This window comes from Macaca mulatta, chromosome 7 (assembly GCF_049350105.2).
Source record: "Macaca mulatta isolate MMU2019108-1 chromosome 7, T2T-MMU8v2.0, whole genome shotgun sequence".
Taxonomy (NCBI): Eukaryota; Metazoa; Chordata; class Mammalia; order Primates; family Cercopithecidae; genus Macaca; species Macaca mulatta.
In genome coordinates, this window is record NC_133412.1 from 142,034,973 (window position 1) to 142,041,972 (window position 7,000).

At 45.4% G+C, this 7,000-nt stretch overlaps 1 pseudogene; it reads right to left on the reverse strand.

Annotated features, from left to right (window-relative positions):
- Positions 1-512: 512 nt before the first annotated feature.
- On the reverse strand, positions 513-2,932 carry LOC144330323 (golgin-45-like; annotated as a pseudogene).
- Positions 2,933-7,000: the final 4,068 nt, after the last annotated feature.

Consider the following 7,000-nt stretch of genomic DNA (forward strand, 5'->3'; position numbering starts at 1 on the left):
TCTATAATGGATCAAACAGTAAATACCATAGGCTTTGCAAGCCATACATGCCCTGCTGCATCTACTCAACTCTGCAGCTACAGTGCAAAAACAACCTAGACAACAGTGAATGAATGGGTATGGCCATATTTGACTCATGGTTGTAGTTTGCCTACCCTTGCTTTAGTGTACCTACATGAACACTGTTCATATAAACTATCCAGTAAGATAAATAATAATTTAGTGCTTAAAAGAAAGTTATAGAACCTTTTTCTTTTAGAGTCCTTTAGGAAAAGCATCATGTATTGCTTGGAAAGTATTCTCTATTTTAAATATTAAATACAGTTTAACACACAAGAATATCCAACTTGATATTTATAAAAAGTAGACTGTTTCTAAAACATTGTATAAGCTCAAAGAGAAAAATGCAACTGTATTTAAATTTTAAATACAGTTTCATTCTTTTATTATGCTGAGATATTAATTAAGAAGGAGTAATCTGGAGTCTAGTACATAAAACATCTTTGGGTATATACATTTTGTAAATAGGAAGTGCTATTACTTCTAGCATTGTAAGAACCCCAGCTCCCAAATAATAATGACTCTTGGATAATAAGCAAATACCTGTAGCATGCCTCCAATATATTGACTGTTAAAGGGCAGAAAGTTCTCCCTGGCAGTGATCGCAACAATTGAAAGCTGTATTTTCATATCTAGCATAGGGATGAAATCATCCAAAATTTTTCTTTGTAGCAAGTAAGGTGGTCAGTGAAAACTCAAAACATGGATTATCAGGCGAGCTCTCTGCTTAGGTAGTTGGAGCTAAAATTTGTAGAACCATTTCAGCCATTTTCTCCACTGGGGTGCTGCAGAATTCAACTGTCGATGGAATCTTTTTTTGATTGTTAATGCCAACATTTCCCAGAAGATGAGAATTTACTGCTTTTGCCAACTTGTGATTTGTTAATGCCAGCTCTGCTGTGCTGTGGGGTTGTATGCTAGGAGAGTAAGGTTGCCCTCTTCCCTACTGCAAAGAGATTAAGAGCTCCTCCAGTAATTTCTGGGTAGCTATCATTTCCTGATGAAACTGTTGCTGTTCACTTAGGAGATCCTGTATGGAACCACGTGCATCACGTTTTTGACGCTGTGAAATTGCTTTTGAGGTGGGGCATGGTGGTTCATGCCTGTCATCCCAGTACTTTGGGAGGCTGAAGCAGGAGGATCTCTTGAGGCCAGGAGTTCAGGACCAGCCTGGCCAACATGGCAAAACCCCAACTCTACTAAAAATACAAAAATTAGCCAGGCGTGGTGATGGGTGCCTGTAATCCCAGCTACTTGGGAGGCTGAGGCACAAGAATCACTTGAACCCGGGAGGCAGAGGTTGCAGTGAGCCAAGATTGCACCACTGCACTCCAGCCTGGGCAACAAAGCGAGACTCCATCTCAAAAAACAGAAAAACAAAACTGCTCTTGATGCTCTTGAGTTAGTTAACTCATCTGCCATTACTCTGCTTGCAAGGAATTTACTTCGCCATACATCACACTGTATTAACAACATACATTCTAACTGTTTGGAAAGCTGAGCTGTGTTTCAACCTAGGGCTTCATTTTCTAAAATAAGCTGATTTTTTCTCACAGGCTAGACATTCAAAGTGATACTGAAGATCATCCACAACAGAAGCCACCAGCAACTTTTTAAGCTCATGACTTACCTCCGTCTGCATACGGAGCTGGTTTCAAAGACCTTCTTTGTCCTGTAGTAACCTTCTTTCATAATTCTTGAGCTTTTCCTTTTTTTTTTTTTTTTTTTTTTGATGGAGTCTCGCTCTGTTGCCTACGCTGGAGTGTAATGGCATGATCTCGACTCACTGCAACCTCCGCCTCCTGGGTTCAAGTGATTCTTCTGCCTCAGCCTCCCCATTAGCTGGGACTACAGGCGCACACCACCATGCCCAGCTATTTTTTGTATTTTAGTAGAGACGGAGTTTCACCATGTTGGCCAGGCTGGTCTCGAACTCCTGACCTTGTGATCCGCCCGCCTTGGCCTCCCAAAGTGCCGGGGTTACAGGCGTGAGCCACCATGCCCAGTCTCTAATTAATACATTCTTTACTCTGAGAGTTCCTTATTAGGTTCTATAACTCTCTCTGACTGACCAAGGAATTCTCCTTTATGATATCCCAAAGACATCATAATTTTGTTGGAGCTATCATGAGTTATTGTATTTTTGTTGGAGCTATCATGAGTTATAGCAACTTTGTGACCTAATATTCTTTTTTTTTTTGAGACAGAGTTTCGCTCTTTTTGCCCAGGCTGGAGTGCAGTGGCATGATCTCGGATCTCTGCAACCGCTGCCTCCCAGGTTCAAGCAATTCCCCTGCCTCAACCTCCCAAGTAGCTGGGATTACAGGTGCCCACCACCACGCCCAGCTAATTTTGTATTTTTAGTAGAGACTGGGTTTCTCCATGTTCGTCAGGCTGGTCTCAAACTCCCAACCTCAGGTGATCCGCCCGCCTCGGCCTCACCAAAGTGCTGGGATTGCAGGTGTGAGCCACCCCACCCGGCGGGACCTAATATTCTTACAGCTTCCACTTCTACTGCTTTTCAGTGAGCATTTTCCCTGGCTGAACTCGTGGGCTCTCTGTGATGGAACTGCTTTCTTCCATGGACCCCAAAGGCTATGATGCCTTCTGGATTGGACCCCAGAGGGAACTTCAACAGATTTAGGCTCCTCAGTGTCCATTCCATCTCCTGCTCCTCAGTTTGGGGATGAAGTAAGGGTGACTTTGGTTTTTAAACTTTTAAGAGTAGTCATTTTTTTTTTCCCTTAACTACTGAAAATGCACTCCAAGACTTCTACTGAACAACCTCTAAGATTCTTATTCTCCCCATTTCAGGGGGCTTCACTCGGCAGGCTCTTTGAATCGGTATCGCCAGGTTAACTTCTCACAGACCTCTTCCATTCCGAAGCCGACCCGCCCAGGCCCTCCAGACATCCCTTCCATTGCCTTTGGATTAAGTTTAGGATGGATCTTTCTTTTCCTCTTCCATCAAAAATAGAATCCAGATTTGGGGGATTTGACAGGCAATAGGGCCCATAGGCCATAGTATACTCAACTAAGATATGATCAGATTTATAGATGCTCCATTATTTTATGAGCTATAAAATGTAACCAATTAAACCATTAACACAATGCTTTCTTTAGAATTTTATTATGTTCTTTACGTACTCATATATGTTTACATTATTATATACTTATTGAAAGAGCTCAGACTTTTTTAGACATGTATCATGTACAATATGAGGAAAGCAAATTTGCTAAAACTCTCTTCTGAATCCCTTGTCAGTGTTTTTTTTTTTTTTGTTTTTTTGTTTTGTTTTGTTTTAAGATGAAGTCTCACTCTATCGCCCAGGCTGGAGTGTAGTGGCGCGATCTCGGCTCACTGCAATCTCTGCCTCCCGGGTTCAAGCAATTCTCCTGCCTCAGCCTCCCAAGTAGCTGGGATTATAGGCACCCGCCACCACACCCAGCTAATTTTGTGTATTTTTACAAATACAAAAAAACAGGGTTTCACTATGTGGTCAGGCTGGTCTCAAACTCCTGACCTCATGATTCGCCCGCCTCAGCCTCCCAAAGTGCTGAGATTACAGGCGTGAGCCACTGCACCCGGCTCAGAGTCTTTAAGTGCCTGTCAACACACCATTGCCTGCTGTGCCATCAATAGAACTGAAAATGCAGCATTTCTTTTTCTTTTTCTCTCTCCCCTCCCTCCTTCCCTTCCTCCCTTCCTTCCTTCAGGATGATCTCGGCTCACTGCAACCTCCATCTCCCAGGTTCAAGTGATTCTCCTGCCTCAGCCACCCAAGTAGCTGGGATTACAGGCACGCACCACCACACCCAGGTAATTTTGTATTTTTAGTAGAGATGGGGTTTCACCATGTTGCCCAGGCTGGTCTTGAGCTTCTAGGCTTGAAACACCTGCCCACCTCAGCCTGCCAAAGTGCTGGGATTATAGGTGTAAGCCATTGCACCCTGGCTAGCATTTCTTAAGCCAGTACTACACCATGATCACCAGCATTTTCTTTCTGGGGACCCACTATGCAAGTGTTGATACTGGAGCTTGATCTTACCGGGAGATAAGATTAATGGAAGTTTTTGAGACAACAGACAGGACTCACATTCCTGTCTCAAATAGGCAGGCAATGACACTAAGTCATGACTGCTGTCTGGCCAACAGCAATTGTAAGACACCATTAATCCTAAAGTGAGATCGATTGTATGCTGTATCTCAATATCAGAGATGCTACAATGTGAAAATTGATGAATTGAGACAGTTCTTATGAGACTACCTTTTGGGTTATCCTAAAGGTGATACCCAATCTAGCCCATGAGCAATGGCCCCAGCTTCAGCCACTGACAGGCATCATTTTATCAGACCAGGTCAGTCTGGGCCAAGTGCGTCCTGGACATTTGGAATTGGAACTAGTCTCTTGTATTAAGAAAATGTCAACACTAGGCACTGCGGAATTGGCCTCTGCCACCATGGGGAGGTGTGCACCCAAAGCTGGACTGCAGGGAGAGGAGGGAGGCTGACACACAGAGGGGCCAAGAAAAGCTAGAGAGAAGGCAGGACCTCAGCCTCCCAAGGGCTTTCCAGTTCTGTGGCTGGTGCCTACCTGGAGCTGGACTGCCCTCTGGCTCCTGCATCTGAGACAACAGGAAGCCTTACAATAATTTCCCCTGTGTCTTTAAGCTGGCTAGTTGGCCCATGTCGCTGACAAATGTCACCACCTTCGCTGTGCTTGCTCAGGTCTCAACTGCATTTCAGATAGCAGCTTCTCCACCCCTTTTGGGGCTGTGAAAGCCATGATGATCACAAAACAACTCACAAAGCAACTTCTAGAGCTACTGCTCAGATGAGGATCCTATAAGGCAGTGTTTGAGTGTCCTGTAAAGCTCAGGTCCAGCTACTGCCCAGTTACCTATGTTCTGTCCCCCTAAGCCTGGCCTCATCTGTAGGGAGCACTGAGGGAGGGGCAGCCTGTGACCTTAGAGACCTCCAAGTGAGGTGACTTGCCCCATTCTTGGATTAAGCCCACAGCTGTCAGCCTTAGCCCTTTGCCACTAACCAGTTGAGCTAAGCAGCCCACCCATCTCCTGCTGGGCCCAGCTATTCTGGCCTTTTGGGGCTCTCAAAGCTTGGAAGCTTCCTTCTGCCCTCTCCATGGATGGCACTTTTAGGGCTCAGGAAGTCAAGTCCAGCAGCTAAGGCAGTCTCCCAAGGGCCAGTGTTGCACACTCAGGCCTTTGAACCTAGGGCAGTTTCTCCAGCAGGTCATGCCTATGCCACGGGTCACTGACATCAGGAAGGCAGCCAGCTCCCCAGGGCATGAACGATGGTTGCTGTAACAAATTATCACAAATGAAGTGGCTTAAAACAATACCACCATATTATCTCACAGTTCTGGAGAACAGAGACCCAAAATGGGTCTGTAGACCTGCATTCTATCTGGAGGCTCTCAGGGAGAATCTGTTTCCCTGGCTTTTCTAGCTTCTAGAGGCTGTCCACATTCATTGGCTTGTGGCCTCACATCACTCCAACCCCTGCTTCTGTTGTCACATTTCCTCTGATGCTGACACGCCTTGCTCCCTGAGCACCCACCCAGATAATCCAGAACAATCTCCCCACCTCAAGATTCTTAATCACATCTGCAAAGTCTTATTTGTCATATAAATTAACAATCATGGGTCCCAGGGACTAGGACATGGACATCTTGGGGGACCATTGCCTACTACAGAGCACAGAGACTGAAGGACGGCTTCCCTTAATGGTATTTTTCCGTAATCAGGCCTTTTTCTTTAAGAATATTTTAAACAGCGTAACAAAGTACAGCTGACTTTTTCCGCCCCTTTTACAGACAGGGTCTTGTTATGTTGTTCAGGCTGGACTCAAAACTCCTGGGCTCAAGCGATCCTCACCTCAGCCTCCCAAGTAGCTAGTACTATGGACATGCACCACCATGCCCTGCTACAGCAGTTTTTTAATACAACTCTAGGGACAATACCCATTGCCACTTATTACATGCCTAGTGTGTGCCAGAGAGAGAAGGAAAGCAACATTATTGGCCCCATTTAAGGAGGTCACTTGCCCAAGGTAATCCAACTGGCCGGTGGCAGGCAGATTTGAGCTCACATCTGCCTCCATTGACAGGCACTGATGTTGAGGTTGTATTTTTTCCCTTGGCGCCCATAATGCAGACCCTCGTCTAAAGTCTTGTTTTTGTCGGAGAACTTTGGAGCCTTAAATTCAGAGGCGCTTCACACAGCTCATGCCACCTGCAGAAGTACCAGAGAGCCTGGCATAGGCCAAGGAACTGGCAGAGGCTTCAGCCTCTCCTCACCACATCAGGAAATTGAATCTGTTCTCTCTTCTAGTAACTTACTTCACCAAATGACTACACTTGTTGGGCACTAACCTCATGTCCAAGGGACAAACTATGAGCTGGTCCAGTGATGGAAGAGGTGGGTAGAAGCTAGGTCACACTCCTGCCACAGATTTGGTACCAGAACTGTCATTAGGGTTTTGTTAAGGAATGGACAGGCCAGAAAGAGGAGAGATGGGCCTTCATGAGGCTATCAACAAAGTCCCTACAAAAAAGTCAGAGGTAGATAAAAATGTAAGAGCTACACATCCACATAGGCAGGAAAGAGATGTAATGAGTTCATCCCACTGACGCATGAACAATTAATTGCTACCTGTCAGTTGTCAATGGGGAGAATTTCATCCACCCGATCATTTAAAGCAAGCTGGAACAGGGTACAATGAGAATTGGCCAAGGATGAAATTCAAAGGATGCCCGGGAGCAAGTGATGTAACGGGTTGCAAAACAAAGGTCAGATAAAAGGCACGGGCTAAGGGGCCCTGGTGCCAGAGCAGACGGCGTCCTATAAAGACTGTCTTTTACTCTGGAGAAACTAGAGCAGTACACACAGTATTCGGCATTCAGGGATGGGGCCTGAG